This window comes from Engraulis encrasicolus, chromosome 2, assembly GCF_034702125.1.
Source record: "Engraulis encrasicolus isolate BLACKSEA-1 chromosome 2, IST_EnEncr_1.0, whole genome shotgun sequence".
Lineage (NCBI taxonomy): Eukaryota > Metazoa > Chordata > Actinopteri > Clupeiformes > Engraulidae > Engraulis > Engraulis encrasicolus.
In genome coordinates this window covers 8,885,129-8,890,128 of record NC_085858.1, presented here as the reverse complement: position 1 = coordinate 8,890,128, position 5,000 = coordinate 8,885,129, and the positions used below count along the sequence as shown (strand labels likewise).

At 38.4% G+C, this 5,000-nt stretch overlaps 1 protein-coding gene and 1 long non-coding RNA gene across 3 annotated transcripts in view; both read right to left on the bottom strand.

Moving 5' to 3' along the window:
* The window catches only part of LOC134467555 (uncharacterized), a 5,513-nt gene extending 853 nt beyond the window's left edge, over window positions 1–4,660 (bottom strand). Inside the window, exons 1-6 of one of the 2 annotated variants that reach the window (XR_010038630.1) lie at window positions 4,347–4,660; window positions 2,608–2,710; window positions 2,381–2,479; window positions 1,468–1,573; window positions 1,226–1,327; window positions 314–386 (exon numbers count right to left, since the gene is read on the bottom strand). This is a non-coding gene — a long non-coding RNA (uncharacterized LOC134467555). Of the gene's footprint in view, window positions 1–313; window positions 387–1,225; window positions 1,328–1,467; window positions 1,574–2,380; window positions 2,991–4,346 lie in introns of those variants that run through there. The other variant, XR_010038624.1, reaches the window with a different exon arrangement.
* septin12 (septin 12) overlaps window positions 1–5,000 on the bottom strand; it is a 188,986-nt gene that overhangs the window by 124,678 nt on the left and 59,308 nt on the right. The window lies entirely within an intron of this gene.

Sequence of the window (5,000 nt, the reverse complement as noted above, 5' to 3'; positions counted from 1 at the left end):
CCATACCATCTGAAACATGCTGTAATAGTCATTGAAAGGTTAATTGCCAGTACTACTCTACTATGACATAACATAGGGCCTTTAGTAATGCACTGCGACTCAGTAATTGCCATTCTGGTAACCACAAAATGTATAACGCCCTGTTTTAACAGGTTATATAGAAAAGCTTTACTCTACTGAGTGAACGGTATAAATCATGCAGTATCAGGAAGCTTAATTAACACCAAGTATAGCCAAAATCAACAATGCACACAACTATATCGTGACTTGTTCTTTCTAAATAAAGGTTAAAAAAAATGTCTGGCAGACGTACCAAACTTGGCATCTCCAGAAAGCGTGGAAATTTCTCAAAGAGGTCACGCATGGAGGGGGAGTCCTCAGCGATCCTGAAAAATACAACAAATTGAGAAAATGTAACCCAAATACTCCGATCAATGAAACGGTGGGCTCAGCGTCATAGGCCTAACAGCAGAAGGCACCAAGGGTGCGTTTGTAAACTGCCGCTCTGAGCACACAACAATTGGTAATGTCATGTATGAGCAGTGGTGGACGAAGTAAAAGTTTTTTTTTTTTTAAACAGTTTCTTTCCAACACATGTAACTTATCTGAGTAAAAAGTAGACCAATGTACTTGTCTTACGATGAGTTGATTCTGCACAGGTTGGATTGAGTTTGTGGTGGGTTCTTGTTAGGTTTTTATTGTTTTTCAGTAATAACACAGTCTATCTCAATAGGTAGGTATACTGGAGCAAACGGTGTAACAGCTATGTAATATCATGTGCTACTGTTGTAATTACACCACCAAAGTACTTTTACTTTGTCCACCACTGTGTACGAGTGTGTTATTCAGACTGTTAGATAGTAGACATTTGAAACACACATTTGGTGCAGATTTATTAAAATTTGCTTACTGGTACATTTAGAAACTGTTTTTTTTTTCAGTATTTTTAGACATGGTGCTACAAAGGGGATCAATGTACTGTAACCAGGCAGCTGCCATCCTTAACCCTGTAGTGCAGCGTTATGGCTCTATGTAATGTCATAGCAATGTTGTTATGATGTATTTAAGCATTTTCAGCAAGTGAATAGGGTCGCTGGTGACCTATCCTCTCAAAATAACACACAAGATGAACAGGATGCATCTCTGATTAACAGTGTGTGGTTCAAACTGTTAAGACATTTGAAACACACATACATGTGGTGTACATTTGTGAATGGTTGCTAACCTTTAGAAATTCTGTCAATGTTCAGAAGCATTTGCAGACATGGTCCAGGGGGCTCAAGTACGACCAGAGAGCAACCATCCAGCAATAAGGATATCTTCTCAGCTGCACACAACATTAACACACAACACACAACATTAATTTGCATCTCATATTGACAGCATGAAATACATAGCATGTTTAGCACTTTGACTTTTATAAAATACATGGATTGATTTTGTGTGAGTTCATGAACTTAAACTCACCTCTTGCAACAGTGTTTATTTTCTCTGAGGTACACCACACCAGAGGAATCACTCAGTGTAATCAGACAGCTTCCATGTAGGATCCTTCAGTAATATTCTCAGTCATCTGCAAAGCAGGACAGCACAAAACATGAACATGATTATGCATTTATAGGCCTAATTATTACAAGAAAATAATGAAAAATGATAACACCGTCACCATCACGACACAATATGATGATGAATAGGCCTAGAGTATGAAACATCTAAAAGATACATGTCTGTATACATGCAAAATGTTTTAGTTTGTTTGTTTGTTTTATATCATTGATCATTTTCCCAGACGGATTGACAACAGATGGCTCAAAGAATTCAGTGTGCTAAACTGGAGGGCAAAAAGAGCAGATTATCTATCTTTCTGGATATTTTACTCATCACTTGAAATTAAATCTAAATCTAATCTAAGATGTCACACATAGAGGAGGAGTCCTCAATGATCCTGGAAAATACCACAAATTGACAAAATGTAACCCAAATACTCCAATCAATGAAACGGTGGGCTCAGTGTCATTGGCCTAACAGCAGAAGGCACTAAGGGTGTGTTTGTAAACTGCCGCTCCGAGCACATAACATATTGGTCATGTCATGTATGAGTGTGTTATTCAGACTGTTAGATAGTAGACATTTGAAACACACATTTGGTGCAGAATTATAAAAAAAATGCTTACATTTACAAACTGATTTTTCTCAGCATTTTTAGACAAAGGGGATCAATGTACTGTAACCAGGCAGCTGCCATTATTCTTTAACTATACTCTCAAAATAACACACGGCATGAACAGGACGCATCTCTGATTAACAGTGTGTGCTTCAAACTGTTAAGACATTTGAAACACACAATACATGTGGTGTAAATTTGTGAATGGTTGCTAACCTTTAGAAATTCTGTCAATGTTCAGAAGCATTTGCAGATATGGTCCACTACGACCAGAGCTACCATCCAGCAATAAGGATATCTTGGCCATCTTCTCAGCTGCAATAATAACACACAACATTAGTATGCATCTCATATTGACAGCATGAAATACAGAGCAAGTTAGAACTTTGACTTTTTAAAAACACATGGATAGGTTTTGTGTGACTTTATAAACTTAAACTCACCTCTTGCAACAGTGTTTATTTCTCTGAGGTACACCACACCAGAGGAATCACTCCGTGTAATCAGCCAGCTTCCATGTAGGATCCTTCAGCAATATTCTGTCATCTGCAAAGCAAGACAGCACAAAACATGAACATGATTATGTATCAATATGCCTAATTATTACACAAAAATAAAGTTTGAAAAATGATAACACCACCATGACAAAATAGGCTGAATAGACCTACAATATGAAACATCTATAAGATGCATTCCTTAAATTGTTTTCATTGATCATTTTCCCACACGGATTGACACCAGATGGCTCAAAGAATTCAGTGTGCTAAGCTAGAGGGCAAAAAGAACAGATTATATATCTTTCTGGATATTTTACTCATCACTTGAAATGAAATCTGATGCATAGCCCACTTGTTAAGACCTAAATCACTAGGCTGACTAGTAGATCCAAAAAGGATGGGCAAAGATCTAAATATTTATTGCAGTAACCATACAAATTAAGCATCTTTGATCAAGCCAAAAATTAAGCACCCTACACATCTGGGTGTTTCTGGGCTCATTATTTCAGGAGAAATCTGTCAAATAGGTAATGCCTATTTATTGAAAAGAACACGATCTGATGGCTGACAGTGGTTTCTCCCTGAACAGAGAGAACTGCCCACAGAGTTGGCAGTAACAGAATGGGACAAAACAGCACACTGTATGCACAATAACAAGTTCAGAATCAGTTTACTCACTCACTTCCTTTACACAACGAACAGGGAAAGGCACATGTGTTAAAACATACTTCAGAGCAAGTGTATAGTCAAAATGAGTTCGTTTCTAACAATAAAAATCAGGCATAAGTTGTGGCTACTTCAAGCTTCTGAGTCAGCTAAAAGATAAGCTGATGTTGCTAACGAACTTCTAGCTAGCTCTTCTCTCTGGTATTTGTGTTTTACTTTGACTCAAGTACATTAACTGGATATCTTCAGAGCATAATTATACTCAAAGGGAGTTCGTTTCTAACAAAAAAAAGACTTTAGCTAGCTAATGTTGCTAGCGGACAAGAGATTCATTATTCAGTTTGGCTAGCTCTAATGTTGCTAGCGGACATTTAGCTAGCTCTTAACTTTGGCGCCAACAGGCTTACAACACTAACTTGGCATGTTGTAACTTCAGAACAACATTAGCGATATATCAAAATGTGTTCGTTTCTAACAAGAAACAAATATTCAGTTATGAATACATCGGGCTATTTCAAACATCCCTCAACAAAGGCAACATGATTTAACCGTTAGACTATAGCTAATTGTTGCTAGCGAACCACCTCATCATGCAGCGCTAGCTCTTTCAGGTGAAGAGGCCGGCGCAAACAATCTCTGGCCGGCGGGGAAGCACTCCCTTCGGGCCTCCTCCAGAAACCACTGATAGCTATGTTGCTAGCGGACATTTAGCTAGGTCTTAACTCTGACATGGGTGTTTTGGCACCACTGGACAAGTTTTATAGCTCTTTCGGAGCAAATATATATTGTACATTTCGTAGAGTTTGTTTCTAACAAAACACAAACTTTCCAACAAAGTTGTGAAAACACCTAGGGGCTAAGTTAGCATACCGGTAGTTAGTGGCCCGTTAGCGGAGGTATGGTCTGAAGACAAATTCATTGCAAATTACCATCCTGAACAAGAAACTGTTTCGTTATTCACTGTATATTTGGCATTGTCTTGAGATTATTAACGAAACATTGAAAATAAACGAACTTACCTCACAAAGTGTTTGAATTTCATCAATATCTCAAACGGCTTTCCTGCAGCACCAAGATGGCGGCTTTGTCAGAAAATTGAGAAGCAGAGTTACGTACTTGACGTTGAGCGTCAGACCTGCGTCAGTTACCAATCTCTTAGTTAACATTTGCTTAACCAATAATATTAGTCATTTTTCAACCAATCTGTTATTAAAGTTAACCAATATCTTTGTTAAATCAACCAATTTGTTCTTAACCAATGATATTAGTTGTTAGATAACCAATTTGTTTGTTTAATAGTTACCAATGTCACAGTTAATTTGACCAATATTGCCTCAACCAACAAGATTAGTCGTGTTTTTAACCAATCTCTTTTAAGGGTGTGGAAGGTTGGTGTGTGTGTGTGTGTGTGTGTGTGTGTGCGCGTGTGCGTGTGTGTGTGTGTGTGTGTGTGTGTGTGTGTGTGTGTGAGAGAGAGAGAAAGAGAGAAAGAGAGAGAGAGAGAGAGAGAGAGAGAGAGAGAGAGAGAGAGAGTGTGTGTACACGTTGGTGCATGCATGCACGTGAATGTGTGTGTGTGTGTGTGTGTGTGTGTGTGTGTGTGTGTGTGTGTGTGTGTGTGTGTGTGTGTGTGTGTGTGTGTGTGTGTGTGTGTGTGTGTGTGTGTGGTGGAG